Raw genomic sequence first — 24,682 nt, forward strand, 5'->3', positions numbered from 1 at the left:
ACTCAAAGTTACTGCTTTTGCTCTAGACAACGGTAAAAGTGCAGCCGGGGGAAAGTTCGGTGTCGACGACGCCGAGACGCCGGACGCCGGGACAAGTTCCGAAGATGAGTGATCTATGTACTACGGACGAGTGAAAAGGACTTTGCACGCCTGCCTATGCAATACCCATCCCTGCTTTCTTGTTCTACCAAGGCGCGTGAGTACTTCCGTTTAATGAAAACAAGTAGTGAAACTTTTTGTAAAAAAACAATGATTTGCAAAAAACTTTTTTGATTTTTCTCCGTGTAATGGCCGCGCCCCTTGTTTTTGCCCGAAATCATAAAAAAATGCCTGCGGCCATTACACGCGTATATACGTAACCGAACAGCGAAAGAAAGCAGACGACACGCAGGCGAAATCTGTAAGCAGCAAGAGCGCCGTCGGGGCCGTCGTTATGCAACAGCGTTTTCTTTTATTTTTGTAGTTCAAGTTTTGCTAGCATTGGTCGCATTTATTTTTAAGCCAGCACTTTTGATATTTCTTTAAATGCATATGAAACAAGGAGGTAGCGCCATCTATGAATACGAGCGCCAACCACGCCCCGTCACTCGACTTGGTGGTCTGCGTCGCCGCCCGCCGTTGACCCTGAAACGTTTTTTGGCACCATTTTTGTATAGAAAGGGAGCTACGCGTTATAATTTTACAAGAAGAAAACCGACCTGCGAAATACTCCTTTGATGACAAGTTTAGTTTGCAATATGCATGCGTCGATTTTTACTGTCCAATTTAGATTGAGCGTGGTGACTTGGTACAGTCAATACATAAACTGCAAAAAAAGGGTTGTGTGCGAAATCTTCTTGACTTCTGCCAAAGAGCACATTTGTCCAAAACTGAACGGTATGTCAATAAAAGAGCTGTATACCGTGATTTCTCTTGCGGCCAAACTATGGCGGGTACTTACCTTAGCGCTATGGAGATTGCCATCCATTGTAACCCTAAAACGTAAAAACACAAAACAAAACAAACAAAAAAAAAACGGAGAGAACAACGAAGTATTTAACACAGCTGTGACGCAGATTGTCATCGTTATTCCATCTTTGAAAACCTGCAGACCGTTGAGATGGGTAGTAATAAAACTAAAAGGGACCTGCTGGTAAAATCAACAAAAAGGGCAAAGATAGCTGCGTTAGTCAAACTTCACTTTTTCTACTCACAAAAAAGATAGAGTTAATTTAGAAGCTGTGAATCGCAATCTACGAGGAGTTTAGGTGTTCTCGTTTCGTTTCTGCTTGTGTTTGTGTTATTCGTGGTGGCTTGAAGTGTTTTTTTGTTTTTTTATCACTATATGTTTATTTGCAAGTCAGCTCTTGTCCAGTCTAGCAGATAATGTGTTCTGGAGCTGCCGCTGAATTTCAGGCAAATATCGTTCCACCCGATAGCGGCGAAAACTCGTTACACGCGGGCCAAGGCAACATAAAGCGTCTACAGCTCTTAGCATGCGATGCATATCCAAAGGGAGGGCATTCTTAGTCATAATTGATTATACGCGCTTATAACTTGACGTGATCGTTTAAGGCAAAGGAGACTTAACAAGCTGCCTAGTGATAATCGACTGGGAGATTTACAGCCCGATGCCTTTGCGCGGCGTAACGAGCAGGAGGTGAAAGACAAGGCAAGCAGCGGAACCAAGTATCACTCACAGGAGCCTGCACAAACTGGCGACCGTCGGCGTGCGCAGCTGGCTCCCGAAAGATAAATCATAGCTGCCCGCGTGATCCCACGACGTCACGGAACATATCATATAGCGAAGGGTTGCGAATAATGGTTCGAATCGAATAGTGCAGCATCATCCCTAGCTTCAGCACTGTTGAAAAAAAACGTCCGTCTTGGCTTTCCCTTGCACTGTCAAGGCAATGAATGATGCAGCGCTATTCGATTCGAACCACTATTCGCACAACCCATTAATGCGCCAACAGATAACGCAGTGGGCGCATGACGTCACGATTTAGCACAGAAACCGATATATCGATTAGCGGGCTCGACAAACAGCCTTCCCTCGCAATTACTTCCGAAATACATGTGTTTTAAGGCCCAAAATACACATACTGAGATATGCTGTTCCCCTTAACTTGAACTCTTTATTTCTCATTATTTCCGCTAAAGAAAGCATGTCACCCCGTTGAACCACACAGATAAAGAGCGCTAAAGTCTGCGTGCCATGCTTAACAAAAGACGTCTGCCCGAAATGAACCCTGTTTTGTCGTGAGGGCGCATCTCAAACTGTCGTATAATAAGCTTCCGAGTCACCCATAGTGCGGGGAGATTGAGCAGGACCATACTGTTTTTCTTTTTTGTTTTTTTTTCATTCAACTCCTTCGCAGCTTTTTCTCTGCTAAATTGGAAAGAGTGGAGGTCTTTGTGAGAGGAGCTGACTTTGTTATTCTTGCCCACAGCCTTTTCTAAACCAGTTTTTTTTTTTTATGTCGGTGACTGATTTGGATTGTGTTATAGCGCGGGTTCATACTATACATTACGAGGCACCTCGCGCCAAACAGATATTTTATCTTTTTTCTTTAGTTTGTTTTAAAAAAAGACAACAAACCTAACGAGATACCGAAGTCTGGCAGAGTATCGCGATACAGGCGATACATCTTCAATTTATTTCACTACTGAGATACAATTACATTTTTCAAATGTATCTCGATAGAGTAATACAGAGACTCGAAATTATCTCGAAAATACTATCGCGATACTGCCCAGCTCTGCTTCGGTTACCCACGAGGGACTCCTTAAAAAACAAGAACACTAAGAACTAAAGGCCTACGCGTACAATCGGAAACATCAAAATTAAAAAAAAAAATCTAATGAAGACATACTGCTTACATACTCCCGTCCTAAATACAGTGAGGCTTGTCTCGATCATTGTGATCAACCCGGTGAGATGAGAGAGTCGTTCGTTGAACGCATCGGAAACCACACAAAGCTCTTCGCAACCGAGCATAACCATAACGCACGCATAATACACGCACACCTCCCCGGGTTTATCAAAATAACGAAGCTTCTTTTATTTTTTAATTCCTTCAGGCGTGCAATCCCCCCCCCCTTTTTTTTTTTTTACGCTACAGTTGGGTTTTTTAATGGGTCTCAAAAAATCTACGCCGGCGTCAGCGCCGAATACTCCCCGGCGGGCTCGCGTCAAACTGTCGGTGTTCGTGTGAATCGCGTATAGCACAAGAGATGGCGCCAGCGACCCGCTCTCTCTGATGGTGAGGTGGTCTCTGTATGTAGCTCGTGGTAGTTAATTGCGCGGGCCGGAATTTCGGAGCCCGGTCCGCCACTCGGCCAAGTATTAGCGGCGAGATGTTTTGGTGGCGCCCTCCTATGGTTTCGCCTTGTGACGTCATTACCTTGCGAACAACAAGTTCAATGGTGTTTGTAAATAGCATGGTGGAAGCCTGAAATCATTTCGCTTTCAAAGGAACACTGCCAACACCGTAGAAATTAAAGTTCTTTCATGCCTCTTATTTCCGTCGATGGTATACCCTTTCCGACGTCATAGTCAGCTTTTGGGCCAATCGTGGAAGGCCGACCACAGCGACGCTTTCGGTCGTGCACGTCGCCAATTGGCGGCGAGATGTTCTGGTGGCGCCCTCCTATGGTTACCTTTCGTGACGTCATTACCTAGCGAACCACAAGTTCGATGGTGTTTCTAATAAGCATGGTGGAAGCTTGAAATCACTGCGCTCCGAAAGCAGCACTGCCAACACCGTCAAAATTTCAGTTCTTTTATCACTCTTATTTCCGTCAATGAGAAGTCCTTTGCTGAGGTCCTAGTCAGCATTCGGCCACTCGTGGAAGGCCGATCACAGCGACGCTTTCGATCGCTCACGTCGCCAATAGTGAGGGTCAAAGCCCGGACCTAGGTCTTTTATGCAAGGGATATCGTTGCATAAAAGAGACTCACAGCCGAATTCATAAACGGGCCTCGACTCAAACTCGACTCAAACTCGACTCGAAACTCCACTCGAGGCCGGTTTTGCGCTTCATAAACCGACCTCCACTCCAAACGCTCCTCGACTCGAGGAAATACTCGACTCTTTCCTCGAGAATCTCAAGGTAGGTCCGGCGCTTCCTCGAGCCGCTCCTCGACTTGAGTTTGGGGTGTCATGGCGGCCGGCGAGTCGTTCGCGGAGTTCGTGCACTTCGGTTTAAGCGCAGAAGAGATCCTCTACGACGACGCAGGCGACAGCGAATCGAGACGTGTGACGAGACGAAGTTTCAGAGAACGCCTGAACCCGCTGGAACACTTCAGTGACCGCGGATTTCCTGTGCGGTGCCGCTTCACGAAGGCGACCGGCGAGCACTCTGCTGTCTCTGCCAGGAGCGCGAGTACTCGGGGCCTACCGCCCTCAACGATGGTGCAACTCCTAGTTGTTTTGAGCTTTTATGGTGCCAGGACGTTCCAAGTTGTTACGGGAACCATGTGAACATGCAGCAGCCGACTGTGCGCCGGATTGCGGAGCGAGTTTCGCGGCTCCTCGCACGGACCATTTTCACCCGCTCGGTGAAGCTCCCGCAGGGAACTTCAATGCGTTCGTGCGGGGCTGCTGCGAAATGAAGTTTCCAGGGGCGACTGGGTGCATTGATAAGAGGACGCGGCGGTCCCGATGTGGAAGTGTTCTCGAAACAGAAATGGATACTTCTCCATCAACGTGCAGGTAAGTTCACCCCTGTTGATTGCGTTAGGAGTGCCAAACTTAATTAATCAAACTGTTCGCTGAGATGCGATATCGTAGGTCTAAACTCTGACGTAACGATATCAATCAAAACTTTAAAACAAATCTGTATCCAGCGACAGTTAGCACGACCGAGCGTGAACGTACTCCCGTTCTTATGAAGAAAAAAAAATGTCATTAAATGGTTGCCGACTTTTGTGAGAGCACAGAAATACGTTAAAATAAAACGAACTCCCGTTCGGGTTACCGAGCAATGATAGTAGCGGCCCGAGCGCACCCTCTTTGCAGGAATGATCATGACCAAAGCACATTTCCAGTGAATGTGGGCTGAGACGATGTGTGTTGCAACACAGTCTCATCCCAGATGAACCTTTTTGATCGTCAGATTCTGAGACATGAAATCTTAAAATAAAATTAAATTAAAATTGAAAATGATGAGCGAATGTTTACTTTCTACATACACATGAAAGCATTCATTTGGTGGCATTCAGTAAGTTGTATGTGCAATTGTTAACTACAACAGTCCCATATGTAAACAGTTTTTGTGTCTGCATGTGCTTGTGTCGTGTAAACCAAACTGCACGGTGAACACCCACTGCTCAATAACATTTGTTGTTCATTGAGGTTGGTTGTTTGTTGTTTCTTGGCATTTGTTGCTTAAATGAGACCGCGGCTTACGAGTCCACAGAAATATACAATAATGTAGGAAACATACGCCGATACCATACCATTCGCAGATTGACATCCTTCGGCAAGCAGCAGAGTGTACTGAAAATACAACTAGTACCAAAGTCCATATCTTACAGCATACCACCCAAACCGGACTGATGCCTGCAGCCATCTAAAAGAGACTTTCTGAAGCTTAAGATGTGCGCGAAGAGACGTTATCCACTCACGACAAAAAGCTGTGTGTACATCTGAAGAAGAGTATCATCATACACACCACTTTCTATCGAAAACAGTAGTCTGAGCATTAATCGGACATACACTACTCCACAAACCAGTCCCACATTTTCTATTCAAACAATAATTGTGCTGTATTGTTCTTCATTTTTGTCTTATGTAGGTACCAAAAGGCCCACTTCTGGACTAGGAACTCGATGCAGCGGGCCTAGGCACTTTCCGTGCCTCGACATGTGCTAGCAGCACAAGCCTGAATGGTCAGCTGTGATGATCACTGGTGAAGTTGCACTGCAAAACTTGGCCCACCTGCAGAACGAGCCACTTCCCGCTCTACCAGTCCCACCCCCCACTGACGATGCTGAAGGCAATCTCAACTCCCATCGACTCCAGACCCTGTGGACAGATTCAACGGGGCATGGGTGCGGGCTCAACTCGTTGTGTGGTGTTTCCAGGAGGAACTGAATGCAGAGCATGTCCTTTTTAGCTTAGGTCACCGAAGAATCAAGCCACTGGCCATGTTAAAGCTCAAAATGCAATCGGGCCAGAAACAAATCAACCTTATACTATGGCCACACACTTTCTAATTTGAACCGAAACAAATCCGCCGGTTTCTCAGCTAGTTGGTCACCACAGATTGTTGCAATGTCTTTGTTCTACTCAGGTTCCCGCAGGACGACAGTGTTTGAAACTATGCTGGTGGTTGCTGTCTTACCAATCTTCCAAAAGAAGCAAGACCAACTTGCCCTCTTTGTTGTGGAAACATTTTGCTCGAGAACAATTCAATATTTGTCATCACACAAAGCAGGGGGGTAGCAGGATACAAAGAAAGTGAGAAGCTTCAGGTAATTACATTAAAATAACTCAAAATTTTGCCGTGTTCAGACTCGAGACTTTTCAGCGAGTTGTTCAGTGCACATTTGTTCGAAATAAACTTATACATGAGAATGTCTGAAATGATGTCTTGCAGCTGTGACCCCACATGAAAAGTTTTCGGTTAGAATAAATATTACAATAGCGCAGCAATTCCTTGTGAGGACACCTTCGGATGTTAGGCAGTCAAGGGTGTCCAACCTAACAGTTACTTACACAAGCATGCGGAGCCCATGCACTCAAACTGATGGCATCACACTACGTATTACTGAATGCGAGCATGAATGAGGTGAGCACCGTACCAGGGTCTAGCTGGAACCGCTGCTCAATTACTGTATCACTGTGTGGCCAGCTGCAAACTTGGGCCCAATTGCTACGTCGGCACTGAAGTAGTGTGCAGTGAAAAGGCAGTGAAGTCAAATTAGGGGGTTTTACGTGCTAAACCAACGACAGGCATCCGGCACGCCCCAGCAGAGAACTGAGGATTAATTTTGACCACCTGGGGATCTTTGGACAAGCAACCAAAAGCTCTGTGACACAGCGCCACCTCCGCAATGAAGAGGCAGTGGGCAAGCCTCGTCAATGTGGTGTCGACTTTACTCTGGTAGGCGGTGCAAGTTCATAGAGGATTGCGAGGCACAAACCCCTGGACAGGAAATGAGACGTCTTAACTCAATGAAAACTATGGCAAAACTCTGTGACAACAGCATTTAATGAGCGAGGCTGCACATGGACTACACACTAATAAAAGAGACATTACATAAATAATAGTGGCAATGTTTAGGAAACACCTGGCTGTACATTCAAGCAGATTCCTAATATCCATCAAGGGGATCGGTGGTCGACTGCATTAACGGATCACAGCTTGGAGCACGTGGAGTGAAAGCTCGCACAGCTGAACATAGGGATCTTGAGTTCAATCTTTGCCTCTGCCTGTATCGATGTGGATGAACATTGTAACAGCATGCGGTTGTGTATCACTACCTTGATTTAAGTTAAAGACCCCAGGATAGCTGTGGTACGACACTGGCTGAATATCTCGTCTGCAGTGGAAATAAGTTGCTCACTGGGGCTGACCAACTTCCCGTTGTCTAAACATACAAACATTGTAATTAGTAAGAAAAAAAATACTCGGTTACTTTTTAAGTTTCAAAAAAATAGATTTAAAGCTGACATAATTGCCCTTTTGCATAAAATGTTCACTAAAAATAGCAAATCGAGAAACAAGTTAAAAAAATGCTAGGCTTTAACGAACGAGATATGGTCAATACTTGTAACAACTTCAGGTCAGGGATAAAATGAAGCAAGTTGCAGACTTTAAAAAAGCATTCTTAAACACAAAAGAGAATGGTAATTACTAAAGAGGAAGATGAAACAAATCGAATAAATCAGCCTACTGCTGTGGCTGGGCCCCGAGAACAAGCAGTTGTTGCAGCGTGATTAGTTTGTTGAGCTGAAGCAGCTCAAGCTCGAACCAGCTTGTTACACTGCTGCTGATGGAAAACCTGGGCCTGCGTCTGTTAATAGGCAACCTGACACTGACGTAGCTCCACCTGCAGCAGGTGCAGCTCCTCCAGTCGGTGCGGCCTTTAGTTGTCTTCACTCGGACAACCACACGTGGCGGCTGAGGAGGTAGAGGAGGTGGGGGCTTGGTTGGTGGCGCAGCAACCGCAACCTCCATGATGCCACCCCAGTCCAGCAGCGGTGAGGCAGGTGAATCTAGGCAAGCACAACACATTGACGCCGAGTGTTAGAGGCACGGTGAAGACACCGGAGAACTGCTAGAAACTGTTACAACAACCCCATTACAGAAATGTTAAATGCCAACTGCTGGTAAACATGAAAGTTTTTCTTCCTTGTTCTGACCCTTTCCTTTCCGTGATACTGTCAGTAGCGGCAGGGCAGACTCCAAATGGTGATACCATCAAAAGAAACAGCGCTGTTATCTCGGACTTTGTTGGCCCTCAGGCACACGTGGTGTATTTGTCAATAAACATGTCATTATCCAGACCCAAGGAATTTACCGTGTTCCTACGTGACACCCCTAACAAGTCGCATTCATGAAAATGTGGCTCATTGTCACAGTTTTTAGCGTTCCTACGAGACAGTATGCCAAAATCGAAATAATAAACGGAAGAGCATAGACAGATTTTTTTTATAAATAAACATTGGAAGCTGTGTGATCAAGTAGCAACCAACCTCCATGGGTACGTAGCAAATGCAATCGAAATCTTTTACCAGGCATCATGCCAGTCGTCATGCTCGTTCACTGTGGCTTCGGGAATGGCGGCTGGCAGCATTGAGAGCACCGGCCAACCAGCGCGGGCGCTGCCACTGCTGTACGGGCTTGGCAGCCGCATTGCCATGTGGAACACCAGTGCCCCCCCCAAGATGGAGGCACGGGCCCATTGTTCAGCGGGTGCGATACCAGTGCCCCCTCCTGCAATGAAAGGCCAAAGAATATCCTCTGACAGCATCCATGAGTTGAGATGTACAGAGCACAACGCAGAAAGAAAAACAAATCATACTACAACTTATGCGGTACAATTTGTTTTCGACACTTAACTGCAAGAAATAAATGCGAAACAAGTGATGTCATACGAGTGCTGTTTCTTGATATGCATGGAAAATACTAGAGTAGCTTAATGTGATCATCGACAACAGTCATATTGTAGACACAACTTTTCAAATCAATAATGTATACTTCTACCCATATTAAATTTGTGCCAGCTTAATCATGCCAGTACAATGCGCTGGTTAACCTAGCAAATAAATGACAATGGTTGCACACTAACATGGACACCCGAAAAAAGGCATCTGTCAACAACTGGACTCCAGCATGTCTCATGTTTACATGATGGCATTTCTTCAGAGGTTAAATTTAAGAAATGAGAGCTGGTAGTCAATTAAACCTGCACAAGATTTTTTTTTTCTTCAAAAGATTAGCACACAAGGAGATGAGGTGCTAGGTCCAATTGACATAGTGGAAACTCCTACTTAGCGTAACTTCTACGTGCACTAGTGTCAGTTTCGTGCGTCGCGTTTTTTTTTTTTTTTTTTTTTTTTTGTGCGTCCAGGTTGTTTCTCTAATCTCAAGAAAGGGGCCGGAGGCTAAGGTAGTGTGGCGGAACCAGAATATTCGCAGCGTAATTTTCGCTTGGATATGGCACAACACGCAAAGTAAGTTGTCGAAGTCGGCACAAGAATCACCAAAGATAGCGCCAATTCACCGTCACTGCCCACCTACGGCCTCGACAGTAACGTGCTTGACTAGCTGCAGGTGGCCACAGCAAAGTCCCTTCCAAAGTTAATTAGTACACACGTCCTGTCATGTGATTTTGCGAACCCGTTGCGTTATTCTGCCCAAATATAAAAATTGCTTACACACCTGTTGCGTGGATGCCCCGATTCTTCTCGAAATCTGTTTTCCTCCACTTGGGTTTACCGTTGTCCCAACACTCGTGGGCGGACATGCGGCTGGCACTTATACTTGGTGCAGACTCTTCTACGCGTCAATTTTAGCTTCTTTCGGGGAGGTGTTACTAGAACGACGAAGAAGCTCCCTTCCTTCGTGGAACCACTCGCCCCTTCTTGTCACCTTCGTTGAACGACATCGTTGTTGGGCAAGGCACTCTAGTAGGACTCTGAAGAAAGAGGAAGGGTGAAAATGCTCGTTCTAGGCGGTGACAGCGAAGCAGATAAGCGGTGAGACGAGGTGAGACGGCGAAGAACGGGCGAGACGCAGAGGCGAACGGCGGTAGCGAGCTACAGCTGCCTCTACGACGCAAAAGCCGGAGAGCGGCCGCCACCGTTGCCAGACTGGAGAACGCTTGTGGCTGTTTGTCCGAAAACCGGCCGCAACGCATAGAACATGTGCGCTGCGAAGCAGAAATCTTGCAGACTCCCAATTCAATGTTAGTAAAATGTGTCCCTTCAAATAAAATGAACTAATATGTTCATAATTCACACCACAATATTGTTTTCAACTTCGTTTTTTACTACAACCTCGTAACCAGACGCCTTTCACGTCTCCTCGAGTTTCCTCGAGTGGAGGAAGTGTTCTCGAGGAGCTCCTCAGCCGAGGAAACGCCGAGGCGCGTCTGTGAAGCCCGATGGCTCCTCGAGTGGAGGCGAGCTGCTTTCCTCCACTCCAGTGAGTCGAGGTGGAGTGTCGAGTCGAGGCCCGTTTAAGAATACGGCCGTCAGACTGGTTCAAGCCCACCCCAAGCTCGGACGATTTCTCAAAGAGGAGTCTGGGCTCAGTAGTGTACCGGGATTTGCTAGTAGAATAAGACCACGGGTAAGATCGAGGGCCCTGATTCACTAACGTGGCGAAGAATATTTTGATGGGGGGGGGGGGGGGGGGGGGGGAGGGGGAGGGGAGGGGAGGGGGATGAAAGGCTGAGCTACTGAGACGTCCATAACTTGAAGTGCGGGAGAGGGGGGACGGGCTCCTGGGCATTCTCCTCTGACGGAACGGGTAGGTTGCGAGCAGACGACGCGCCATGTAATAACACGGAATGACTGTGTTAGTTCGTATCTATGCCAATTAAAAACTTTATTTAATAAAGAAACGTGTATGATGTATTTGTTAATGATCTTTTAAACGAATAACAACGCCTCGAAATTGCTTTTAATAAAAAAGCTTTCATCTTTTTCATTCTGGTGAAGATGGAAGACGAGCGAACCTGTACGATGATGGAACTAAACTATTTATAAAAACTGTTCAGCCGGCGTGGCGTCCTGTCGTCGCCGGGCCTCGCGTTGCGCTTAGCTTCCGTGGCACGAACGTCGTCCGTGGCGTTGGCCCACCGGTGCCGGTCACATCGTCGCTTCTGTTCTTGGTGGCGTTCCAGGCGAGCGATCTACTATTCTTTCGCAAGGGACTCGGAACCACTTGACGCAGTGGAACTCGAGGCGATAGCGACTTCGCGGCGTTTGAGTGGCCATTCGCTCTGCTGGGCACGTCGCCGCCTCCCTTGCGCTCCCGCTCTTCTTCCTCTGAACGAATGGCACGCGGCCGACCCATCGTGAGAGCAAAGGGCAAGAGATAAGGGCGCTAGCGCGATCTGACGTCACGGGACACAGGACACGCACGATTGGTAGGTGAGACGGTAACGTTTTATTCCAGGCCGCGCCAATGACGGAGCGTGCTCGATGCCACGAACGCAGGTCTCCGCTGACGCGGACGCCGGTGAAGAAGGGTTGGGGGAGAGATGGCACGGAACACAGTGGGTGACTCTCCTCGCCGTATCCGAGTGAGTGCAGCGCCTCCTAGACGGTTTTAAAGCCTGCACGTTACGTCACATGACGTCCTCGCGTGTGACTATGATAAAAAGCGAGCCCCACTGCAAACGCTGACGCGGCACTCGCATCCAATCAGCGCCTGTGACGGCCTCCCGGACGTGACGTCGTGTGACGTAACGCACAGGCTTTGCTGTCTAAGAGGTGCTGGTGAGGGTGACGGCTAACTGGCTCGAGTTTTGTGTCGACACGACGCTTGTCCGCGGACACGATAGTGGGGGAAAACTTTGAAGCGTCCGAAAACAAGCCTCTTCACGTTACATTTTCCGCGGCGTGCATTGGGTTTATTCACAGTCTCTCTGATTCTTGTTCTTTCGGATATGTGAAGGCTCATGAATAATCTTTTTTTTTTTTTCATTCACCAGATTAAATGACGTGCTGTCATCTTAGCTGTGCACACGCGCATAGTTGTCTTGCAAAGCGCCGCACACTTGTTTTAGCCACATTGAACATGTCTCTACCGACGCTTTTATCGAAGTGTGACTCGACAGTTGCTGACGAACAAAACCGATCCCACCAAGCGTTGCACGCATGCGTGACGCCATAACTGTAGTTCATAGGGTGCAGACTCCAGTTCCCGAGGCAGCTCATGCCACCTCGTGCTCTGCTCGCACAGAGCTCCAGCGGGGTTGTCGCGCGTGCAGAAAGACTACGGCTCCCATGATGCACGGTGGCAGTGGTGGCGTACTCAAACTAGCTGGTGAGATCGGTCTATTGTTGCTCGGCTTCTTCCGCATCGAATACGTGGTAAAAACATTTGTGACGTCGCGATTCCTGCTTGAAAAAAAAAAAGCGGAAACTTTCATAACTTCATAAATAGTCGCTCATGGCCTGCCAAATTCAGGCACTTGTTTAATTGGTTCTATTAAATTTTTGCTAAGAATTGTTTACAAAGATAAAATCGGTCGCTGAGAAGCGCATCACGCATTATGCGCAATTATTTGTGATCGCAAAAATTCAACACAAAAAGGGTAGTAATCCATGGCAAGTTTAGGCCCCATTTATTTTTTTTTTTGGGGACACTGAAATATTGCCGATTTGTTAGATTTCACACACGTCGACTGCGAGGGGGCCTCGCAGGTTTCGCGTCCACCGGGTGAATAACGAGGTCTTTCGTCGAAAAGACTCCGGAAGCCTGCCACCGATTCTTCCCGCGAGTTATTTAAAAGAAATATATATTCGTTTACTAGTTTACCAAATTCAAGAAGACATCAACCTGAAACTAATATGAGACCAGCCTTCACACCACGTACAAGTTAGCAGTACACACGGGGTGTTTACTTCACTGGAGTGTTTACTACACACACGAGAGGTTCTCAAATTTCGCTTTGCTATTTTTAGTTTGATGAAAAATTCCCCTGCCAATTTTATCTTCTACAACGGCGATGTTGTAGTGGGCTGATCCGCTGGATATTATATTTTCACTATTCATTTTTTTGTAGTAAGGTAGAGAACAGAGCATCTGAGCACTTCGATACCTCAGCGCCAAAAGCGTTCGTTAGCACGACTAGGCGTGCCACGTATTGAAGCTTTGGTAAAATGTTCTACTACAAATATCACTTCACCAAATAAAGACAAGGCGTGATATACAACAACTCATGTTTACAAACAAACCGAAGCGCCACTAGCGGACGCCACCGGCGCCGCGCGGCGCTTCGGTTTGTTTGGTGGACGGTGGGCGCGGTGGACGGTGGGCTAGAAACCCGCCGTCGCACATAAACAAACCATTGCATTGCCTTGTTTTCGGCGTCGGTGGAACTCCCCGTGCTCTTTTTCGCGTTGGAATTGTTGATTTTACGTCCTTCTAACAATGTCTGACTACTTGAGCAGCTTCAGCAAAATTAACGAGGCAAAACTTTGCGTGGATAATGTGACTTGTGGCGATTCATTTCACGTGGACGCCGCAGAATGGGCACTAAAGCCTGACTCCCACGATGAGATTCTGCTCGCTATTTTCATCGCGACGTCGCTCGGGCTGCAAAAGCGTGGATTCTAGCTGAAATGGTGGACGTCGATACTGAAAACCGCAAGTAGAATCGGGCATTACGAATCGGTGATGGCCACTGGTAACAATGATCAACATCTTCTTGTATCTACTGTTTACACTTAGGCTACATACCGCAACCAACCTTCAAAAGAGTTTTGAGGCCTGCACTTAGTTCTTATCGCAATTACCGTGTCAACGTTTGGTTTACGGGCCGCTGTCGTTTGAACGCGCGGACGAAAAAGAGCAGACAAGTTTGAAAGAGCAGACGACAGTTCGAAAGCATGCGAAATGGAGTGCGGGCAAGAAGCACCGCGTCCCGCGTCCACAAACCATTGGAATGTCACGTTGTCAGCGTCTGTGTGAGCCTGCATACTTTTTTTTGCGTTGGAATTGTCGATTCTACGTCCTCATAGCAATGTCTTACCACTTTAATCGCCTGAGCGAAACTATCAAGGCTCGTTACACCGCTAGACTTTGCGTAAATAACTTGACGTGCGGCGATTCATTCGCGTGAACGCCACAGAATGGACGCCAAAACAACGATGAGATTCTTCTAGATGTTTCGGTCGCGACGTCCCTCGTGCTGCAAAAGTGTAGAAGGTAGCGGCGATGATCGACATCGATACTGAAATTCAAAAGCAGAAACAGACCAAGCGTAACAAGTCGGTGATGGCCACTGGTACCAATGATCAACATCTTATATGTACTGTTTACACCGAGCCTACTTAAGTCGTTTGAGGCCTGCAATTACTTCTTATTGCAGTCACCGGGTCAAGGTTTAGTCTACGGGCCGCTTTTGTTTGAACAAGCAGACGACAAAAAGCAGACAATTTCGAAAGAGCAGACGAAAGTCCGAAAGATCAGGCGGCCGTGTGAATTCGAAGACGCACTGAACCCGCGGATGGCCCGGACAACTTGGCGGTTTTCCCTCGTTCATGTTGGAACAAAACAAATACATCTGGCGTCCACAAAGTGTTGCCCGCACAAGCAATCGTAGTTCGACAGCGTCTGGTTTACCCTTTCCACTGCTACTATCCGCGTACTCGGACGAACGGAGCTGGCAGAAACACATGAAAACCGATCTTCAAACCTTTCCAGACTCTTTTGTTACAGCCCCCATCGCAGAATTTTGACGAGAACGCAGGTTTTTTCTCTGGTTTCTCCGAAAAGAACACAAGAATGCATGTCTCGCACGGCGACTTCTGCCCACCGACCCAGACCGGAAGTGCGTCCGATGCGCCACCACCGCGGCGTGACGTACAGAGTTGTTGCCGCGCGTTACCCAAACAGCGGTTGAAGCGAACTCATGAGTCGAGGGATCCGCGATCTACGTGTGTCAGTCCTACCCGCGACGTCACAAACGATGATAATGATAACTAGAGAAGCGCCCCCTGTAGTTCGCACACGCCGCCAATAGGGTCCGCTGGGTTTCGGGAGGAAGAGGGGGAGGGGGGCTGCAGTTTAATAAGCCTCACCCCTGGCTACGCCACTACCTTGATTGGCTTATTTGAACGTGACCTTTGTTCGCGCTGGTTTGTTGAATATAAGACGGGCTCGTGAGTCGTGGCACCAAAAGAAAGGAGCTGAGGTCGTAGTTGAAACTCGGGAACGCGTGTGTAAATGAGCAGACCGTACCACATTAAGGTGCAACCCGACCCTCGGTTAGTGTGATTCTGAACCAACAGATGGCGGTGGGATCGCTTTCCAGGCCTGTACATTATTGCTAGAAATCGTGTGTGGTGGCGCTTCGATACAGTGTGGTATTTTTCTATACCCTGAATGTGACATCCCTGGTCGTTGGCATGTTTTACTTCCCACGAGCTTTATCTGGAACGCGCACGGCTGTGCCAGTTCTCGCGCAAGGGGGCCAGTTGCCTACGCTCCGAGCTCACGTCTCCAGCAAATGTGGTCCGCACAAAACGCGAAAATCGTCCTGAGCCAAATGGCGAGACACATGCACAACAAAACAACCGACGCGTTGAAAAAAATGTAAAATGGCCTGTGCGCCATTAGCACCCCGCAGAAATTTCGGAGGCCAATTACAAATGTTTCAATGTGATCAGATTTATATGAAGAGTCGGCCCTTTCGTCGTGGTGTTTGCCTCTTTGTGGATTTCCAGGAAATCGTGATGACATGATAAACTTGGGTTTCCAAAATTCTAGCCTGAGGATTCAGATACCTCAAAAATCAAAACAAATTAACTATTTTTTGGGTGATCAGGTGTCTTATTTAGGTGACTGGGTGTTTATTTTGACCAAAACCACGACACTGGAAAACACAAACGATGACACTCAGATTTAGATATTGACTTTGGTAAACCCAAAGTAGGACTGGTGCAGGAGTCATAATAAAAAATGCCAAGGTTAAAATTAAGCCGCAGCAATAAATGTTAAGAATTAATTTTAATACGAGTTCAGTCACAGATGCAATGACTGGCCAGGCAAAGATTCTTGGTCTGTGGATAGCCTTTTGCACATATTGCGAAAGAATCCAAAGCAACCAACGCTTTACTTCGGCTTTTAAAGGACACCCGCCTGGACCAAGAGCTGTGAACTGATATAACTGTTTTTAATTTACGTGCGTCTATTTATTTTTTGCCAATCTTTCAGTGCGTATATATGTGTTTGTGTTTGTATGTGTGTGATGTGTGTGGGGGAGGGGGGATACGTGTATATGTGTGATCTCACTCTTTCTTTACTTCTCTATTCTGTCTGCTGTCTCTCTACTCCCTTCCTTTTCACGCAAAGTATCAAACCAGCACTCACAAGCATTTTGACCTCTTTGCTTTCATGTAAATAAACATACCTTCTCGTCTTAATTTGGTGATTTATGCGCGCAAGTAGTGGTGTACAAAAATAAAAAAGATGCAAGCTGGTAGAGTTTGACGTTGTAGAAAATATAGTGTAAGCACGCATATGGTAAGCTCATCAAGACTAAAGCAGCGCTACATTTTACACTACTGTTTAGCGTATCGAAAGTTAAGAGTGCACGGAAAGCTAAAGCTTGTACACATATACTGCTCAGGCCGTTATGTTTGAATGTTCATAGCACTTTACTACCCTCCGATTTGGTGTAAGTTATCTCCTGATTGCTTACAACAGAAAAAAGGAAACATTTTAACTCTGGGTGGATAGAAAAACAACCGCATCTCCACGTGGTGAATGATGTTGATTGGGACGCAGCTCTGGTGGTGCTTGTCTGCCTAGACGCTGAGCCGCAGCATGCCGAGCCTTTCGAGCCCCATTCAACATCATTCACCACGTGGAGATGAGTTTTCTTTTTGCCCTACACGAGCACAGGAGCACGTGTTCACGTGCTCGTGAGCACGTGAGTGCGTGAGCTCAAGAGCAGGAGCACGTGCACCCGACGGCGGACGGACATACGGACATGGCTAGCCCCTAAGGAGCTTCGCCCCTAAAACTCCACCTGCTGACAGCTACCAATTATCTCTGCGACGATTATGATTGTTCACTGCATGCCAACGGTCGCGTGCTTAGAACGAGTTTTTTCCACGTGATTTAATACAATCGCAATTTTTTTTATAAACAACATTGTTTACTCACGCAGGCGACCACATGTGAAGTTTAGAATATGGCAGCCATTTCATTTGGATTACGTCAGGCATGTGCACCGACGCCCGGTAGAACGCGCAAAAGCAGCAGTGATGCACCCACAGCCTTGCGCTTGTTGTTCTGACATCTCTGGCTCGCTCACTGTGGGCATCCAGGCATCTGACACCCTGACATCTGGCGCTTTTTCTGTCTTTCACGTGGCGTTCCAAGCGGCACACGACGGAAAATGCACATCAAGCTATTCTTGAACAGGTGTCGCCATCTGTATTTCATATCAAGAAACTGAAATTTGCCGTAACTGAATGGGAAACGTTTGAGGTCTAATAACATTCTTAACGTGTAATATATCAATATAAAAGTTATGAAAAATATAATATCGAAGGATGCTTCATAATTTAATGTCTCGTAATTTTGGTTAGTTGACGTGATTCCGTTTTTATAGCACCATAAAATAATAGAATTTTAAACTTTATTTTCTATTTTAAAATATAAATCGTCTGTACAATAGACCGATCTCACTAGGCGTTCGGCGCACACGTGTCGCCGCTATAACTTTAGTTCACAGGAGGCAGACGGCCGTGCATGCGAGGGCTCGTGTCGCCTCGTGCTCCACACGCGCAGAGCTCCAGCGGGGTTGTCGCACGTGCAGAAAGACTAAAGTTCCCTCAATGCATTGCGGCAGCGGTGGCTAACCCTACCAAAAAAAAACGGTTTAAAAATAAACTGGAATGAATCCGGAATTTTAATCCGTCATATGGGCCCCTAAGCAAACCGGATTTCTAGAAACCGTAAATGAACCGAAAATACCCAGTCCGGAAACCCAACCGTAATTGGTCGAAGCGGAAGCTGAACCGTATCTGGCCAATCCGTAGAGCTTCACCGGAGTGGGTCTAACCGTATATTAAACCGTATCAGGCAACACCTGAATATAATAGAAGTAGTTTAATAGAGTGACACACCTACTGTTTCACCTTCCGATGTACTGCGGCTGATGCTACAAGCCATCCCTTACAAAAATGTCATATCTAGACTTATAATGAAAATACAGATATGGATAATAAGGAATCGGGCAGATATGACACATATGCATGGGCAGGCCGTATATGGATAGATATAGCCATATCTGCCCAATTCCTTATATACCATATATAGACTGCTTTATATGATCCCGTGTTTGGGCCTGGCAAATAGGGTACCCACCTCATATAAAGCAATTTTGATGTGATGCTCCTTCTAGCATCACATTAAAATTATTGCCATGGGGCAGGTACCATACTTTCAGGTCCAGACATGGGATAATATAATGCATTTCTATGAATATCCACAAAATACACATTTTTCTGCTATCCCACACTGCCAAACGTGTGTTTACGTAAATACATCGGCAGAATAGGCCACTGACCAATCTTTAGTGGCCTGGTTCGAAATTTGTAATTCCGACAAATATGTATGCTACAAAAATCAAATGCAGGCGATCGCTAGTTAGCAAACATTGTAACATATCATTCGACGTCTGAAAGTCACAGCCCTTTGGCGGGATTGGTTGTCGAGGGAGCAGACAGATATGGTTTGCAAAAAACGTTTTATACATAAAAGCGCCAAAATTCCAAACAAGCACTTCCGCCGTTCAAGAAAAAATAACAGTAATATCACACGAACAACCATTAAAATAAACTAAAAATGTAATAGCACACAAACTCCTATTAAAATAAAACAAAAGGAAGGCGACAATCAAGCTGTAAATTATACGAAAGTTCCAAAGTCGTTGATCCTTACTCACAGGGTAAAGTTCTGATTCAACTCTCCGGTCGAGCACAGCAGTTTTGACATGGGCTTGCTTGCTAGCCTCGTCGTTGAAGTCCTTCCTTGCACCGTGCGATGTTCAAAGTCCCCCAGTCGCTCCTCGCTGGCCTTGTTTTTCCGTTCAGTCCCGAAATCATCCCTTGTGACCAACACGTCGCATACACACACACGCACAGACACCATTGTTCGCCGGGAGCAATACAAGATGAAAAGTTCATTACTGCTCCTTGAACACGACAAGGTCACCACCGTTTCCCGGACTGGAAAATGACGAGGGCATCATATTTTTAACTACAACTTAATAAAAGAAAAAAAAAAAATAATGAACACATAAGTAACAGAAACCCGGACTAAATCATAAGAAAAAAATGAAATAACGAACACACAAATAAAAAAGAGTAAAAACACAAAGGACTTACACAGAAAGCCACATTTGTTCAATTAAAAATGACGCTTAAGCCTGATAAAAAACTATTCCTGCTGCGCTAACCATAACCAATACGGTGTGTAAACTATGCGACTTTGAGCAATGCAGGGATATTTGTGATCATAATCAAATGTCATTGCGAACTCAAAACGTGTGGCTGCCTGCCTAGGTCCTTCATATTACTATTTTTGTGAATTCTGTGTTCATTATTGTGGCTGCTCAGGACCAGGCGGAACTTGGTGGTGCTTTTTCCATTCCAACTTTATTTCGGACAGCTTTGTACCCATAGAGAGAAGCACTAGCTTCTCTACATAATCCCATCCCTTCTCCTTGGAGATACCCTCCGTGTATGCTGTAATTGGAAGAAAAAAAAAACAATAATCAGCAGATATACACATTATTAGCTACATTGATTTGTAATAATTTTTCTAAATAGGCCCCTGGCCTAGGACAACACAAGACCTTTTTTTGGGCGATGTAAAGTTTTGACACAAACAATTTGGCCCGCATTTTGCAGAACATACCCTGTAAAACCTAAAGTGCACCATTACGATTTCGGCATACTTTACATCACCATTGTGCTTCCTATGCGCATGACATTTAAAAGCCAAATCCGCAAACACTTTGCAATAATTGATGCGTATTAAGGAGTATGCTTTATGTGGGGCCTTTAAGTGCAAAGCATCCAAAGTGCGCGTCCGTCTGCATTTGCACAGTATACAGAAGAGGGGAGAATGCGGGCGGACTGCTGTTTTCACTCCTTGCAGCATATAGCTCAAGGATTCTCTAATTTTGCTTATACAGGGCATTTCACCGCACGTACAAACAAAAGCTTGGAGATCGCACACGCAGACTCAAAAAACGATTACATCGCGTTTTTTTTGCACCATAAAACGTTGTGTAATCATAATCATAACATCAATGGGAGTACAAAAGATTGCATTAAAGTTCCCAATTAGGTCTGTTTTATACCGCACAGCCACTGTCTATACACAAGTCAACTAGCTCTACGCATACCGCTCAGCACACCACTGCTAGGCTGAATCAGATAAGTGTCACACTTGCCGAGCTTTAAGTACAGTCGTGATCTATACAAAGGTGAACAAGCAATCGTCGACTGCTCAGTTCTGGGAGCGTCATCCAGCAGCTGACTTGCTCTCCTTTTCAAATGCCTTGCGAACCAAGTGTGGTAAGTCGTCGGATAAGGAGAGAACGTCACCACGCACGGAACTGAGCCGTTGATACTCGCCTGTTTACCTTCATATGGATCAAGTCTGTCTGGCCGAAGTAGCCAGTGTGTGTGCAGCACAAATGGCTGTATTGAAATCTCAAAAGGATGAAACTTCAGAACAGGCTTGGTAAGGTTTCACATTGCAAGTATGCCCATGCAAATTTCACTTTCTAGAACATAAAAATGCATTTCAAATTGTCACCCAAGACAAGCTGCTCTTACACAGCTGTATATATAAGGCAGCTTACCCATCAACAACTTTTGCACACTGCCATGGACTGAACCTCGGCCTGGTCGATGCTAGCTTCTGTTCGGCGAGGGCTGCACTGAGTAGAAAGGTGAAAACTGTGCCGTAGATTTTGTGAAACAAACAAACAAAAGCAATCCTAGCAAGCACAATTCGCTAGAGGTACTGACAAATAAAAATCAGAGGTTGGGTCAATTATGTTAACGCAATATACTTCAAACGCGTACCATGAGTGCTGGCAAAATATTTGCTGCCTTCAATCTAGATAAGCTTGTAAATGTACATGCCAAATAACAAATAACTTAAAAGCTGAAAAATATTTCGATGAAACTACAAAAACCGAAGACTAGCTCTGCAAATATGGTGCTGTCTAGTACACCATAGATGTGTAGAATCGGACTACAGCGTCCCCCTTACAAAGACTGAAGCAAAACAAGTATAGAGTCTGCAGTGTCACTACAGCAGAAACGATGGTATTGTGATCTCGTGGAGATAAAAGTTCGGAACAAGTGTGACAGGCTTTGGCATGACAAATATGCCAACGGCATTATTCATTTTTGTATATTCTACGGTGACAGTGCAGGGAAACAATCACACAACAGATAATCAGAAAGACAAGCACACGTGCTAAACTTATAGCTCTTGTGTATTCGACTACTTCATTCTTCTCTTCAACGTCTGGATAGACTTTCCAGAATGTGATACGCAGAAGAAATAGCATAAAATACAAGGAAAAAAGCGAGAGACAAGACAAAAAAAGAAAGAAAACCCTTACACATCATCATTCTCTCTACCGCTATTGTTTAGATAGAAATTGAAGCTTTTTGGTCGACAACGCTATAGAAGGATTACTTACACACTTGTCCTTCAGATGCTCTATTCTTTGCGCTTTCATTATTTCTGTTGTCAATTGGTCTCAAATCATATCTATTATGGAACAATTTTCAAAATGTGCTATGCAACCACAATCTTGACAGCAGACTTCCAAATGCTCAGCGATGACTCGGTGGTTATTATAAAAATGTTCCCTTAAACGATCATTCAAACACCTGCCAGTCTGGCCTACATACGTCTTACCACACTACTTATGTAGACCAGACTGGCAGGTGTTTAAATGATCGTTTAAAGGAGCATTTTTATAACACCCACCGAGTCGCCGCTGGACATTTGGGAACCCACTGTCCGGAGTGTGGTTGTGTAGCACATTTTGAAAATTGTTCCGTAATAGTTAAGAGTCGAGACCCATTGCCAAGAGAAATAATGGAAGCGCAAAGAATAGAGCATCTGAAGAACAAGTGTGTAAGTAGTCCTTCTATTGTGTTGTCGACCAAAAAGCTCCAATTTTTATCTTAAGGATAGTAGTGAGGGAGAGGGATGACTTGTAAGAGCTTCCTATTTTTGTTTTCCCTCCGTTTCTTTTTTTTCTGTTCTTTGCTTCTTTCCTTGTATTTTGTGCTATTCTCCTTATCACACTCTGAAAAGTCAATCTAGACGTTGAAGAGAAGAACGATGTAGTCGAATACACGAGAGTTGTAAGTTCAGCGCGTGTGCTTGTCTTCCTGAGTATCTGGTGTGCGAATGTTTTTCTGCGCTGTCACCATAGAATATGGTTCATCAACTCGACCAAGCATCCATTCTAACATTTCTGCAACATTAAAATGACTCTGAAAGTGCGAGCACCTACAGGGTGTATTCACGCAAGTCTTGCAAGTGTTGAATTGTAGGTACAGTGCCCTGGTTGTGTCCATGTGCGATATATGACCAAATACCACAAGGACTAACACTGCAAACTTCTCCGAAAACCAATGGGCGCGGCGGCGAGCGGTAAATGTGGTGTTGTTCACCACTCTAGCCGTTTGTTTGTGTTAGTGTGTTGCTACTAACAAGCGCACCAATGGGAAGGCTTCAGCCATTATTGGGAACACTAAATAAACAAATACAAAATACAGATACAACACAGCGATCCTGGATGCAATTAGTGACACACTTCTGTTGGGTTCTGTGGATATTTTTACAGCGTGTAGTTGGTGAGCCATTTCAAAGTTGCGATGAGTTGCTCGCTGTAGGTGAGCAATTTAGCCAGTGCAGTATGACTGCTAGCCTGGAATCTACAATTTGCATCACGCAGTAGTGATACGCATGCCAGTACGATGCTTTCTAGATCGAAATGGGCAGGGGTTCGGACTGAACCCAGGCTCCCAGGGTTCTGCAGCGCAAGCTTTCGTTCCACGTGCTCCAAATGGTGTGTGCTTGCCCAGTCGGCCACCGACCCCCAACGCAAGGCAACGCAATGCACTTCTGTTGTAAACTCAGCATTCCACTTACGAATGAAATGCGCAGTTTCCCTAAAGGCTTTCATTCCACGTGAGTGGCAACAGAATTGCTAAAGGCCAGCCCATAAAAGCAGTCTGTGTCAAAAACAATCCTAGCAGCAATAAGTTGCTATTATATTGCTAACCTTACCAAGAACAGCCTTGGCAGTCTTCCATGAAGCCAGGACTTCAGCGGGGGAGACTGTCATTTTGTGTCGCCTCAGGTCAATCACATCAGGATGGCGAAAGTGAATGCCAACATCTAATTGGGAAAGGCTGCAGTAAGTACAATGATGAAAACATAGATTAGAATATATGATAAAAAATATCATGGACCAACTTGAAAAAGAGCACAAAAAGACAAGGACAAAAATACAGAAACACGTAGGACGCAGACTGGTGTACATTCGCAACTCGATTGATTGTACACAAAAGAAAATAAGAGGATGAGAGAAATCAGAAAGGCTTTACTCGGAGAATGTGAGCTTCAGGAACCGGGATGTGAGGCAAAGATGTCAGGTAGATTGTTTTACAGACATTCTAGAACTAGCAACAGCCTTTCCATGTAGTAGAGTGGTGAGTTCATCCTGATTGAACATCTTGAAAAATAGTACCCAAAAAACAAGGAATAAAGGCTAGGAATGCATACACTACATACGAGTGCAGACTGCCAACACACATACATTAGAAAAGAAAAAAAAAGAATGCGTTAGGAGCTTTGACAAAAGTTTGAACAGGTCCAAGTGGGCCGTGCTAATTCACCCATATGCATAATACTGTAAAAACAATTTCCTCGGCAGCTCAGGTAACCCACGGATGTGCGGACACCATTGGTTGCCCCATACTACGAATAAGAAAGGCCTAAAATAATTATATTCTATGTTTTTATAGTATCCGCTAATTATTGACGTTTTTCCTAAGGATGACGTACACAAGTAGTGTAAACAGTGCATAGGTATGTGACAATCCATCTAAGATTTAAGAGATAGATTGAGCTCTCTTTATGTACTAGCCATCTATCTGTTACCTTCATTAACATAAAAAATACGTTTTTTTTGTTTTTTTTAGTCGGCTTTTGCTAATAGGTAAGTCAGCACGTTCCACTTGGGCCTCTGCTCGAGCCCTTCCGCATTTATATTTCTCCCTTCTCTGATTTATGCGAGTTCAGTTTGCGCTTGCATGAGGTCTATGTGTTACTTTCCCTGTCTCCTTAAATTTTTTGCGAACTATTTTTCAAGATGTTCCATTAGTACCAGCTCACCACCTTACTACAATCATGCAACAACTAAAAACAATTACAACTTGCACCA

The sequence above is a fragment of the Ixodes scapularis genome, unplaced genomic scaffold (assembly GCF_016920785.2).
Source record: "Ixodes scapularis isolate PalLabHiFi unplaced genomic scaffold, ASM1692078v2 ptg002725l_1__unscaffolded, whole genome shotgun sequence".
In the NCBI taxonomy this organism is placed as follows: Eukaryota; Metazoa; Arthropoda; class Arachnida; order Ixodida; family Ixodidae; genus Ixodes; species Ixodes scapularis.